The sequence below is a fragment of the Tenrec ecaudatus genome, chromosome 4 (genome assembly GCF_050624435.1).
Source record: "Tenrec ecaudatus isolate mTenEca1 chromosome 4, mTenEca1.hap1, whole genome shotgun sequence".
Classification (NCBI taxonomy): domain Eukaryota; kingdom Metazoa; phylum Chordata; class Mammalia; order Afrosoricida; family Tenrecidae; genus Tenrec; species Tenrec ecaudatus.
This window is the reverse complement of record NC_134533.1, coordinates 99,410,546-99,425,223: the sequence shown is the minus strand read 5'-3', so window position 1 is coordinate 99,425,223 and position 14,678 is coordinate 99,410,546. Positions and strand designations below refer to the sequence as shown.

Sequence of the window (14,678 nt, the reverse complement as noted above, 5' to 3'; positions counted from 1 at the left end):
ATATAGAGAGAGATATAGGCCACCATTGTTTGTCAATTTTAACACAGAGAAGTTCAAGGGAAAGGAAGAAATAATAAAGTAAAACAACTGAAGAGAAGATTTAAAAACACCTCAAGAAGACAAAGTAAAATTTTGTAGTGAGATGTGCAAAGACCTGGAATTACAATTCCCAAAAGAAAAGAATGTTGAAGGACACAGGGAACATTAGAGGAGGAAGGAAGGGATATACAGAGCCACTACACCAAGAAGAACTGGTCAGTGTTCAGCCATTTGAGGAGGTCGCATATGATCAAGAACCCGTGGTCCTGAAGGAATAAGTTCAAGCTTCACTGAGGGACTGACAAAAACCAAGACTTCAGGAACTGGCAAAATATCAATCGAGATGTTTCAATAAACAGATTCAATGTTAGAAGTACTCATTCATCTCTACCAAGGAATTTGGGACACTCAATAAAAGAAATCCATACTTCTGTCAATTCCAAAAGAAAGATGATCCAAAAAGAATGTAGAAATGGTTGAACAACATCATTAACACAAGTTTGCAGAAATAATTACAAATCAGAATACCAAAGTAAAATTTTTTAAAACTATTGCTGCCAAATTGTAGAAACCTTTATTAAACAAAAATAATAAAATATTAAGCTATTGCTTCTCAACATACTCTCCATGTAAGATGATGTTTCCATCTCTCTAATTTTTCCCTGAAGAATTCCACACTGCTGTGTTTACGCCATTTCAGAACAGTCTGAAAACCCTTATGGCGCAGTCTTACTGTGTCACATGGTCATTAGGAGTCGAAAATCGAGTCAGTGGAACCTAGCAGCAGCTCAGTCTAAACACCCACTGCCATCGAGTAGGTCTCGACTCACAGAGAACGGAAGCGGCCATTAACTGAGCCCAAGAGAAGGAATGGCAGCTTCTAAGGGCCTCGCTCCCTCCACCACCCAAAGCCACGGTCCTGGACTTGATTCTGGCTTGCAAGACTGGGCAGCGTTACTTCAGTAGACTGCCATATAATTCTCCCTCGGAACGGCTGGTGGAAGCCTGTGTGACCCATGAATTGCAAATAATAAAATCCAAATCCCAAAGAGGGACTAGTATCCGAGCTCAACTTGTGAACACTTGGTGTGCAGAAAGCTGCGGATGACGGTGGAAGGCCCACCTCGCATGGAGTAAGTCTCCAGGGAACCCCGTGACTAGCCTCGCTCTCAGACAGAGAGCATTGCAAAGTGGATCGTGAAAACATAATACCCTATCATTTGATCTCCCTTTTGACCCATTTTAAAGTTGTTTCATTTTTAATATTTTCTGTTTTCTCTTTGAGTGAGGTTTTTCTGTTTTGTGTAGTCATTGTTGTTGGGTGTTTGTTTGTTTTGTGTGATCTTGTATGGTTGTACTTTGGTTTGTATGATTTTCTATACATGAAATCCAGGATAAGTAGGTCTATAGAGACAGTAGCTATATAGGGGCATGGCAGGGGAGAATGTGGGCACTCACAATAAGTATGAGAGGGAAATGTTCTAAAAATGTGCTGGTGATTGCACAAATCTTAATGTGATGGAACAATTAAATTGTATAAATTGTTAAGTATATTCCAATAAAATTATATTTTATTCAAACAAATGGTTGCTGGATTCAAATCATTAATCTTCTGGTTAACCATCCAGCAATTTAATCACTGTGCCATGGCTCCTTCAAGTAGAAAATGGAGAGGTTTCATATGAAAAGACTTAACAAGATGGCACATATACATGAATTGCTATTAATTGCTAATATCTCATCATGTAAATTTAGGAGGATAAATCAAAATTTATCAACAACAAAGCGGAGATAGAAATCCTGAGGGTGTCGGAGCAACAGCAAACTATCTAAGAGGAAGTACTAAGAAATAGATATAGGAGGAAAGTGGTGGTGGGGTAGGAAGAAGGTAAAATGAAACAGAGGAAGGAACTAGGAAGCAAAGCAACGGATATAGGTATAAGCATTGGTGTGTACAGATGCAAATGCATTAATCCACAAAAAATAGAGGTATTGGCCTATGTACATATATTTATATGTCAATATAATACAAGTAGTGGACGGACTTCGGCCTCTGCTCATACCCTCCCTCAATACAAGAACACTTTATTCTAACAAATCAGCACTCTGAGATTCTCACAATCCCAACACAATCGCTGAAGACAAAATGGGTGCATAAACAAATGTGGTGAAGAAGGAGGATAGTGTCAGGTTATAAAACAGATATAGCATCTGGGGTCTTAAAGCTTGAACTTAAACAAGTGGCCCTTCAGCAGAGGAGTAACAAGCCCACATGATGCACACCACTGTGCAATCATGAGAAGTCATTGGGACCGAGTCATAGGCATCAGAAGACACACAATAAACAAACAAAAACAGCTGGAGCAGAGATCCAAAGCCCACCTGTAGACAGTGGAACAATCCCCCCACCAGGGTGCCACAGGGAAGGGATGAGTCAACCAGCGTGCAGTAAGGCATCGATGAAACACACAATATTCCTCTGATTCCTTGGGGCTTCCTCACCCACCCACTATCATGACCCCAGTGCTGTTTCTCAATTCAGGCTAGACCGGAACATGTACACAGGTATAGAGATAAGAGATGGGAGCTCAGAACACACAGAATCCAGGAACAGGAGTGGGAATAGTAGTATCAGAAGGGGAGGGGGAAGGGGGACGAGAAGAAGGGAGAACGTGGGAATCAATCGCAACAATCAACACATAACCATACACCCCCTCCAGGGGGGAGAACAAAGAAAACACAGGAGAAGGGAGACAGTGGTCGGTGTAAGATATGAAAATAATAATTTATAATCTATCGGGGGTATGAGGGTGGGAGGAGGGGAAAAAAGAGAAGCTTTTTAATTGATACCAAAGGGTCAATAGAAAGTAAATGTCTAGAAAAGAATGAAGGCAACACATGTACAAACATGTCTGATGCAATCGATGTATGGCCTGTGACAAGAGTTGTGTCCCCAATAAAATGATCTTTTAATTTAAAAAAATTAGTCATCGAAACCCTATGGAGCACAGATCTCTGATACAATAAAATGATCTTTTAATTTTTAAAAATTAGTCATTGAAACCCTATGGAGCACAGATCTCTGATACACATTAAGTTGCCATGAGTCAGAATCTACTTGATGTCTAACCCAGTTTCGGGAGTTTATCACTGGCCTCTTCTTCTCTATTTCTGCAGGCCCTAACCTCATGGCGCCTCAAACTCCACTCATGTCCCCCTAATGCTCAGGTTTCTAGACTCCATTCCTTTTTTTTTTTCTTTCTTTCTCTATCTTTTTTGAACCATCTTCTTGACATATAATTTACCTAGCACACAAATCAATGGTTCAAATGCATCAAAAAGAATTTCGTAATCATTGGCACAATCACTTTTGGAACATTGTCTTCATTTTTGCATCCACTGTTAACAGCATCTCCGGTCTTCTCAACCTCCCTTGTCGTAACCCTAAGAAACTATTGATCTAGTTGTCATTTCAATAGGTTTACCTACCCTAGATTTCATATAAGAAAAGTCAAACAAGAAGAAGCAGAAGCAAGAGAAGAAGACAGCAACAACAGTAAAATAAAACACAGAAAAATCTAATTCCAAAAGATAGTAGGAAGTACTAGAAAATAAACTAGTGCAAGTTAAAAATAGGTCAGAAAGGAAAATAAATGGCAAGATGTTCAATTTAAACCAAACTGTATCTGTAGTAATCCAGTTTCCAATTCACCCTGTCTGTGAACAAGACTGTTCACATCAATGGTCTGAGGGAATTCAATAGCGGCTTAATCACATGGAGAACTCTAGCAAATGTATTTTGGGCTTTCACTGTCATCCTTAGCCTACTGCAAACCAGGTGTGCAGAATTTAAGCTCTAATACAATTCCCTCCTCTAATAAAATCTTTGATTTTATCATTTAAAATTCTTGGATCACACAAGCTGGTGTACTTCTTCTGCCTGGACTTAACTGACACCTCATTTAGATGGCTGCTTGTTTTAGAGAAGCCTTTAAGACCCCAGACACTATTTTTTTCTGATAGCCAGGCACCATCTGATTCTTTACCACACTCTGCTCAAACACCCATCTCTTCAGTGATCACTTCATGAAAGACTCCATTCCTTCTGACTTCTCACAGAAAGTCCTTTCCTGGAAGCCTACACTGTTGTGGTTCCTCTTTCCATACAGAGATACTCAAATATTAAGTGTAAAGAATAAGAACTCAAAAACTTTAAAACAGAAGGCAATAAATCTATCAAATCAGATTAGAGGCCATTGAGGAAGTCCTGCTGGTTAAGCGGCTAGATTGTAAGCTTCTAGAGGAAGAGTAGACAATTGGAACCCACCAGCCTCTCCAAGGGAGAAAAACCTGTGGGTTTCCTAGAAGTAAGTCATTATGGGAGTAAAAAGTCTGGTCTTCCTCCTGAGAAGTGGCCGTGGTTTCAAACTTCTGACTTTGTGGTTAGCAGTCCACAGCGAAACCACAACTCCACCAGGGCTCCATTAGAAAAGTAATGGGCTACAATTTAAGCTCCGAAACATTCAGTTCTTCCATCAACATAGCCTGTCCTCAGCTGCGCCCCTGCCCCTAGAGAGGGTGTTTCTGTTTTGAGGTGGTGTTTTTTTCCCCCAGCTCTCTTCCCCATCCAGGCAAATAAGTGCCTAGAGACAATGACTTCATCCATAGCCTGGGAAGGCCAGTGCACTGTCTCCCATCTGTCTCCACTACTTCTGTGCTGCTGCTGCTGCTGCTGCCGCTGCCGCTGCCGCTTCAACACACCGAGTCGATTCTGACTTAGACAGACCCAGTAGGACAGGATAGCCCTGCCCCTGTGGGTTTCTGAGAGTATAACTCTTTACAGGAGTAGAAAGCCTCATCTTTCTCCTGAGGAGCGGCTGCTGGTTTCAACTACTGACCTGTGGCTATGTACCACCAGGACTCTTGCGCAGCTCCACAGAAGGGCATAGTAAGTGAATCACGTACCGCAGACATAGTTTACAAGCAATTCCTATCCAGCTATTTCATCAACAGTGAATTCCTAGTGAGTGAATCCAAAGAACTATAATTTATTCTGGGAACTACACAGAAAATATGATTTAGCCATTATGACCTGCTATTCAATAAACATTCATTGAGGAAGTAAACTGGGAAGAGAAGAAGATACAAATATGAAAATTACATTGACCCTATCTTTTAAAATCTCAAAATCTGATGAGTATAATAAATACATAAGAAATAATTCAATATAACATAAGGGCTATAACACAAGGCTGTACAATGAGGAGGGAGGAGGCCCTAATAATGGAATTTTAAACTTATTTTAATGAGTTTCTGCAATAAGTTATACAGTTATTTTTAGGTACTTTCAAGTTTCAACTCAAAACAGAACAAAACATTGCCCAGTCCGGTGCCATTCTCACAATTGTTAGACTTGAAGTTGTTGTAACCAATCTGTCAGTCCATCTCTTTGAAGGCCTTCCTCTTTTTCACTTCCCCTCTATTTTACCATGCAAGACATCCTTATTCTGGCCTCTCCTGATAACATGTCCAAAGAATGTGAGAGGAAGTCTCATTGTCCTTGCTTCTAAGGAGCACTCTGGTTGTACGTCTTCACAGACAGGTTTGCTTGCCAGGCAGGTTTGTTTCCTGACAGACATGTCTGTTTGTCCCTCTGACAGTTCATGTGATCGTTGTTAGGTATCATTGAGTAGGTTCTGAGCAGCAACCCGGTACACAACAGAATGAAACGCTGCCCAGTGGTCCTACGCCACCCTCACGATTGTTCTCAAGCTTTGTTGCAGCTTCTGTGTCAGTCCATGTGGAAGAGGGGCTCCCTCCCTTTTTCTGTCCTTATATTTTACCAAGCACGATGTCCTGCAGGGGCTAGTCTCTCAGGACAACATGTCCAAAGTGTGGGAAACAAAAGGATTTCTCCCATGCTGTCTCCCCCAAATAGATGCCAAATTTAGCTGCTTGCGAATGACTATACACTTGGAGATGATCTGGAGTAAATCAGGGGTCATTCTCCCTAAGAGCTATCAGCCATCTAGACCAAGCAGACACCACTGCTTATCCCACAACAAGTAGGGTCCACTCCCTTCTGATAAGGATAGTAGCTCTGTTTCCTTGTAGGAGACACCAGAGAGGTCAAACCCATCCAAGGATGACCAAGGTTAGGCTGCCATCCTAAATCTCGGATCTGCCCATCTTGTCACATTTATACCCCCAATCCCTCCTCTTTCTATTGCGTGTATTTCCCTAGACCACCCCCCTCTCATTACTGTATTACCTATAGCACAACCCCTTCCTGTGATGGATGTCCTCACCTGTAATTGGGGGGCTTGCATGTTCCCAGAGAATATGAAAGCCCTGGTTAGCATTAAATATCTCTTTCCCTCCACGTAGACCACCAAGCGGGGCTGAGGTGAGCATGCTACCATGAATTGTGTCTGACTCCATTTATTTCAATATTTCTCTTCTATCTCTCATGCTCCCTATAACTTTATTATAATCTTTACTTACTATCACTGTGCAGTTGCGCCTACTGGACCCGTAATAATGTGTTAGGGGCTGGCTTCTCCTGACACCAAAGTATTTAAGACAAAATCTCACCATCCTGGTCTCTAAGGAGGACTCTGGCTGTACCTTGACTAATACTTGTGTATTCTTTCCATCTTCATTGGATGCTTCCTGCATCATTCAATGGGTTGCCCATAGAATTGTTCAATGTTGCAACTCAAGACTTGAATTTTTATCTTGGGTTCTTTCAGTTTAAGACATGTGTGGCATCTTGTCTTGTTCCTTCTCTCAGGAGAAATGTTTTCAGCATTCTCCCTGTAGAGCATGAAATAGAGAAAAGAACTAGAAGGCAAAAGGTATTTATATAGGTCTAAATACAGGCATGTACATATATAAATATATTTATATGTGATAATGGGGAAATAGACCTATGTGCGTATATATATAGGTTTAGTCCCTCAATTCAAAAATACTTTGTTTTATTAAATTGGCATTCCATGATGCTTACCTTCCCAACATGATCGCTCAAGACAAAGCAGGTGCATAAGCAAATGTGGTGAAGAAAGCTGATGGTGCCCGGCTATTAAAAGATATAGCGTCTGGGGTCTTAAAGGCTTGAAGATAAACAAGCGGCCATCTAGCTCAGAAGCAACAAAGCCCACATGGAAGAACACACCAGGCTATGTGATCACAAGGTGCTGAAGGGATCAGTTATCAGGCATCAAAGAACAAAAAATCATATCATTGCTGCACACCTCCATGATACGATCGCTGAGGACAAATGGGTGCATAAGCAAATGTGGCAAAGGAAGCTGATGGTGCCTGGCTATCAAAAGGTATAGCACCTGGGATCTTAAAGACTTGAAGGTAAACAAGCGGCTATCTAGCTCAGAAGTAACAAAGCCCATATGGAAGAAGCACACCAGCCTGTGCGATCACGGTATGTCGAAGGAATCAGGTATAAGGCATCATCAGAACAAAAAAATCTTACCATAGTGACTGAAGGGAGAAGTACAGAGTGGAGACCCAAAGTCCATTTGTTGGCCACTGGAGATCCCCTTGCAGAGGGGTCTAGGGGAGGAGATGAGTCAGTCAGGGTGCGATGTAGCACCAATGAAGAATACAGCTTTCCTCTAGTTCCTAAATGCTTCCTTCCCTTTCCCCCCACTACCATGATCCGAATTCTACCTTGCAAGTCTGGATAGAGCAGAGGATGTACACTGGTGCAAATAGGGTTGGAGGCACAGGGAATCCAAGGCAGATGATCCCTTCAGGACCAGGGGTGTGAGTGGAGATACTGGAATGGAAAGAGGAAACCGATTACAAGGATCTACGTGTGACCTCCTCCCTGGGGGACAGACAACAGAAAAGGAAGTGAAGGGAGACGTTGGACAGGGCAAGATATGACACAATAATAATCTATAAATTATCAAGGGCTCATGAGGGAGGGGGCAGCGGGGAGGGAGGGGAAAAAAACAAGGACCTGATGCCAAGGGCTTAAATCGAGAGCAAATGCTTTGAAAAATGATGAAGGCAATGAATGTACAGATGTTCTTTACACAATTGATGTATTTATGTATTGTGATAAGAGTTGTATGAGCCCCTAATAAAACATTTAAAAAAAGAAAATGTGGTGAAGAAAGCTGATGGTGCCTGGTTATCAAAAGATATAGCATCTGGGGTCGTAAAAGCTTGAAGGCAAACAAGTGGCCATCTTGTAGGGAAGCAGGAAAGCCAACAGGGAAGAAGCACACCAGCCTTTGTGACCGCGAGGTGTCAAAGGGATCAGTTATCAGGCATCAAAAAAAAAAAAAATCATATCATTGTGAATGAGGGAGAATGCAGAGTGTGGACCCAAAGCCCATCTCTAGGCAACTGGACATCCCTTTACGGAAAGGTTGTGGGGAGGAGACAAGCCAGTCAGAGTGCAGTGTAGCAACGATGAAACATAGTTTTCCTCTAATTCTTAAATGTTTCCTTCCCCTCCCCCCTGTCCCCCACTATCATGATCCCACTTCTATCTTACAAGTCCGCCTAGACCAGAGGATATACACTGGTACAGATAAGAACCAGAAACACAGGGAATCCAGGTCAGATGAACCCCTCAGGGCCTGTGGTGAGAGTGGTGATATCAAAGGGTGAGGGAAGTTGGGGTAGGAAGGGGGAACCGATTTTAAGGATCTACATATAACCTCCTCCCTGTGGGACGGACAACAGAAAAGTGGCTGAAGGGAGACATCAGTGTAAGACATGACAAAATAATACTATTTTATAAATGATCAAGGGTTCATGAGGGAGGAGGAGTGAATGGGAGGAGGAAAAATGAAGAGCTGATCCCAAGGGCCCAAGTAGAAAGCAAATGTTTTGAGGATGAGGATGGCAACAAATGTACAAATGTGCTTGACACATGGATGGATGGGTGGATTGTGATAAGAGTTGTACGAGCCCCCAATAAAATGACATAAGAAAAATTTTAAAAAGAACAGCAATGAAACCACCAAACACCTCATGACACGGATGGACCCAGAAACCATTAATTAGGCTTAGTGGACTTAGTCAATCACAAAAGGGCAAGCATTGCATGACTCATTACTGAGGACAAACGTCACAATGAAGGGAGGCAAAAAAAATTGCATAACAGTGTGCGACAAAAAAAAGCCTAAGTTTTGGCAGATGGGGCACTGGTCTGGCCACCACGACAATGAATTTGCTCGTGCAGCCATTTCGGTGTGCCAGTTTTGGACAAATAACAACATGCCTCGCTTGCCCCATACAACTGACTCCATGTGATTTCTTTTTGCTTCCTCAGATGAAGAGGGACATGATTTGATGACATAGAAGAGGTGAAGGCAAAAATGAGGGAGGCGGTGTCAGCCATCCAAACAGATGAGTTTGAAAATGTTTCCAAGAATGGACTCGCAAATTTGAGAAATGTATTAAGTGTAATGGTGAGCACTGTGAAGGTGATGAGGTTGTCTCATAAAAAAATTAAATACAAAGCTTTTGGGGAAAAATTCTATTTGGGGGTACCCCTCATATGTTATCATTCTCATTTGTTTTAAGAAATTTCTTCATTTCAGCCCTATTAGTTTTTATGTAATATGTTGTTGAGTTCCACGTGTTTTAGTATTCCTGTTTTTATTGTTGATTTCTAGTTTTATAGCCCCATGATTTAAGAAAATGGATTGTAAGATGTCAATTTTTTTTCATTTATTAAGGCTTGGTTTATAGCCCAACTCTATTCTAGAGTATGTAGTGTGTGTACTGGAGAAACATGCACACTGTTTTGTGGTAAAAAGGTGTGTGGTGTAAATGTCTAAGGAGTCGAGCTGATTCATTGTGTTGATTATCTCTTCTGTTCTTTGTCGAGTTTCTTTCCTGTTGATCTTTCTTTCCTTGAGTGTGGTGTATTGACGTCTTCATCTATTATTGCTGAGTCTATTTCTGTCTTCCACTCTGTGAGTGATTTATTGATGTATTTTGAGAGTCTTTCCTTGGGGATGCACATGTTTACTATGGTTATGTCTTCCGGTTCTATTATTCCCTTTTCTTTAATTATTATGTAGTGCCCATTCTTGCCTTGCATTATATTATTTTCATTGATGTTTACTTTATCAGCAATTAATATTGTGCTTTTTAAGGCCTCCTACTGGCTTGGTACATTTTTCTCCATCTTTTGATTAGACGTTTTTTGTTTTTGATGTTAAGTTAGTCATTTGTGAGCAGCATAGAGTTGAGTCTTGTTTTCCTTTGTTATCTTCTTCATTTTCTGAGTACTCCACTGAGTTTAGATGATTTTCGGCTGTCTGTGCTTGTTTTCCTTGAGTTTGTGGGGGTGGGCAGTGGGGGTGGGTAAAGTGTACTGTAGTGGACTGTTGTTTCTGCATGGCAGGACTCTGGCAGCTCTCGAGGTGGCCAGCAAGCAGGAAGGTGAGTGGAGCAGGAAAGCAGTTCCCAGTGTCTCACACTCATGTCATCGAAGAGTCATCGGGCTGCAACTTGATTGACAACTTTGACTCCATTCGTAGCCAACGTGTCTAGTTGGCATAAATCATCTAACGACCACACCCACTATTCTACCAGGACTCCTCTGGCTAGTGATCTACTTCCCAAACAACCAGCCATTCAAAATGTGGGTGAGGGGATACAGCAGATGGTGTACATATGAAGAAAAAAATTTTATCAAGCATCCATGAAGGTGGGAGGATGGGGGAGGGAGACAAAAAGAAGAGCTGATACCAAGGGCTCAAGTAGAAAGATAATGTTGTGAAAAAGGCAATGGCAACATATGCACAAGTTTGCTTGTTATAATTGATTTATGGATTGTTGTAATACCTATAAGAGCCCCCCAATAAAATTATTTTTTAAATTAATCTATTAAAAGAGAAAAAAAGAAAAGAAAAAGAAATATATTCCAAAGAAACATCTAGATAGATAGCTAGATAAATGGGTAGATAGATAGATAGATAGATAGATAGATAGATAGATAGATAGATAGATAATCAGTCACTGAAAACACTGCGGACTGCACTGCTGCCCTGAAGCACATGAAGTCACCATGAGTTGAAACCAATGGAACTGTACTTTTGTTTTTTCCCAAATCATTGTAACGACCCTGAAAGATTGTATTACACCTATTTCATAAGTGAGTAAATTTTCATAGCTACTATGTTATAACACTTGTATTTGAAGTCATGTTTATATTCCCAAAATCTTTTCTACTGCCTCTATAAGATATCATTAAAAAAAGAAACAAATGAAAATCACTGAACACCTGATTTTCTGTCTGGACTTGATTATTTGCCTCATTCCCATTTCTAAAACTTATTTTGGTTATAGAATCACCGATTCAGGTCTTCAGATCTCTTGTTTACTCAAAAGTTCATGACTTCAGAATTTCCCATCATTTCTCATCAAAACAAAACTACTCTGTATCTAATTGGCCTGAGATTTACGGCTTTTCACAACCTAGATTTCATGGTTAGTCATTATTTTCTGTTTATCATTGTCGAACTCAGTTCACTGATGAGTATGAAACTTATTATGGCTTAAGTGATATTTACTTTTATTGTCTTACATTTATTAGATTTTGAGGCCTGTGTCTCCTCCTCGCTCTAGCAAACGGTCTTCCCCTTCAATATGTAGCCTCATGTTAGTGTTTACTCTCGGGAGTCTATTGGCCTCATAAAAGGAATTGAGCTTTCTTATCTTTCTGACAAGAAGAAAATGATAAAACTAACATTACACAGCAATGAATTAGGATATTTTAAAAGGAAAAATCATGCTACTAATCTTAATTTGCTCTTTAAAAACTTAATAAAGAAACAATCAGGTTTGCCCAGGAGAACTCTAGTTTATACCTGTTATCCCAACACTGTTATTAACAATAACCCGTTTCATTCTCAAAATATCACTGTCGGGCAGTTAATTATCTACCACATGAAGCTATCATAACTGACATGGGACTGATGTCGCATATCAGCCAATTGCTATGATAAATTTACCTGGTCTGGATGTGCTTCAGATTTACATTTAGCAGACTGGAAATCGTAGCATTTCTCTCACTGGATAGTTTGAGGAGAAAATGAAATAAAGCAAATAAAGTATTAAATTCTAAATAAAAGTTATTTGTTTCAAGCACTGGCCATCCCTAGTTATCAAATTAAAGATTCAGCACAGATATCCAACACTAACAGGATTCAAAAGCCATCTTCACAAGAAGCAGGAAGTATACAGGAAGCTATCCTCTAACAACCCTATCACCTTAGTAACTAAGGATATTCCAGGATGGAACGACAGGACTTAGATGGAGGCTCCTTGCAGTGGTCCATTCTGAAAATCCGATAACGTGGAGTCCAAAAATGTCACCATCAACCACTCCTCATTCCCATCACCTCCCCGCCCCCCCCCCCCCACCAACTTTTTGTGTCATTTTCCTGGTCCTTCAGAGGTCTGGGCCTCTTCTTTACTCTTGCCAAGCCTCCTCCCCATCAATATGTGGCAGGATGTACGTGTTCACGCTGTTTCAATGCATTATCTTAACTGATTTGGCTTCCCAGCCCCATTCCTTTCTTGAATGCACTAGAAGGTGAAATGCAACTCTTCCCCCACATCTTTGGAGGAGGAAACTCTCCCTTCCCTTGATTGATGAGGACCGTGTTTTTCAAGTTATGCATTTAATGAATCATTGAAGTGTATTGTGAAAGAACAAAGGGAGAAGCTTCCACCCCGACTAGAGAGTACCTTGGAGCTGGTGGAGAAAGGAGGTCTGTAAATCTAGAAATAAAAGACACATACGCTCTTCTCCTAGTCATTACGCTGGGAAGCATCGAAATTCCAGACAGGAGATACATGATTCATCTTGGAAAGCAGAGCTTTCCTAAAGCTTTCCAGTGCCCTAAATGTGTCAGGGAAGCTGTCAGAGCTGCCTGGATGATGCAGACACAGACACTGGGTGGATCAGCGGTGACAGGCAGAGATGACTCATGACTCTGGGAGGCCTCCATAGCTTTGGCACAGGGAGGCAGTAGGGTCGCGGTTAGGACACAAAGCTGATCTTCCTGCAGCCCAAGTGAGCGAGAATGTGGAATCAAAATTAAGTTGATTCAAAATTAAATTGATCTAAAGAAATGAAATTAAGCCTATACCATCTGACTCTGGACTAAATTCAAATCCACTATAACTAGATCCAGGTACAGTAGATGCCTGATGTACAGTAGATTCCTGATGATAGCATATAAATTCAGGAGGTGGAAGACTACCCCCGGGGCAAAGATGTCTTTTGACCGTTCCTTGACCACCCTTCAATATGTCTTATTGCTGTACTCCAACCACGTCTAACCCTGGGTGACCACACTGTACAACCAACTTAGGTATCTTCAGAATGTGGGCTGGATTTTTAGTGCACGGCTTCAGTTGATCTTCTCTCCTGCATTGCTTTGATGTAGTTTATTTCATATGTGTGTACACACACACACGTTGTATTCTAGATTCCACACAATCATAAGACTGCAAGCATAAGGGCTCTATCTGATCCACCTGGGTCATACACACAAAACACAGTGTTGGCAATTGAAAGTTATCATTATTTAAACAGTAAAAACAAGGGACAGATTTGAGGTGAACCAGTCCCCTCTAGCTCCAAAAGTAACCCATTTAACATTGTAGGGCAAGAACCCATTTATGCTAAAAGGGGGAGCTACCCACCCTCTCCAGAGTATCCAGGTCCGTCTCTATGTCACTAGGTAGGTACACTGTGGTCTACATGTTGGCAGGTGTTTCTCTCTCCCTCTGAGCAGGTACATCCTCAGGCCAGGTTGGATGTAGACTGGCTGTATCCGCCTCTCTTTTCCTCTGCAGCTTCGCTTTGCACGGTCCAGACCCCTTGGACTTGCTGGTTCTGCACTCAACCAGCAACATAGAGAGAGTTAAGTTACGATGGCATTAAGATAGCTCAGGAAGCAAAACTTTTACAAGCAATCCCTATAGGGCATACAAACAAGCTTCTGCTCCATTGGCAACCTACTGGCCAGAGGTTTCCAGCTCCTCTCCGTAGCCCTTCTCCGTCTACAGTATCCACGTTTTGACTCCTTGGTTCCAGCTGCTCAAATAATTATCCATCAGTTTTCCATTTTACCGGCATTTTCTGCCAGTCAGCTCTGCTGCCATGTCTCTCAGTCTTCCATGTTCAGTTCATTATTGCCATTCTTGTCCAGTATCGGACCTTATTCTAGGAAATTATCAGTGCAAGGTCTTGTGCCCTAAGGATGCACTTACTTCTTGGCTCTGATGTCTCAGAATGCCCCCTGTGAGCTTCCATATGCGAGCATTTTTAATCAATTGCAGGGCAGAAAAAGTGCCCAACAGCATGGCTGAGAAAAGGAATCTCTGTAGACAAAAGAATTATATCTTCATAATACTTCCTGACCATGACATGCTAACCTGCCAACTTCCCAATAAACCCCACAATTGAGAATATTGCCTGTGAGTTCTATGTGGCCATTGCAAGGGGTTATCACGCCCAGCAGAAAAATGTCATGGGGGCAATGATTGATGACAGAATAAGGTAAAGGAAGTGGGGGGGGGGTTGTGGAGGCATATCTGCCTGCCCTCTACTTCACTGGGTAGATGTGAAGTTG

The 14,678-nt window shown here is 41.5% G+C and overlaps 1 long non-coding RNA gene across 1 annotated transcript in view; it reads right to left on the bottom strand.

Annotated features, from left to right (window-relative positions):
- Positions 1-5,196: 5,196 nt before the first annotated feature.
- LOC142447008 (uncharacterized) overlaps positions 5,197-14,678 on the bottom strand; it is a 33,231-nt gene continuing 23,749 nt past the window's right edge. The window contains exons 2-6 of the long non-coding RNA XR_012784053.1: positions 13,747-13,939; positions 12,045-12,104; positions 7,729-7,837; positions 7,532-7,611; positions 5,197-6,855 (exon numbers count right to left, since the gene is read on the bottom strand). This is a non-coding gene — a long non-coding RNA (uncharacterized LOC142447008). The remainder of the gene's footprint in view (positions 6,856-7,531; positions 7,612-7,728; positions 7,838-12,044; positions 12,105-13,746; positions 13,940-14,678) is intronic.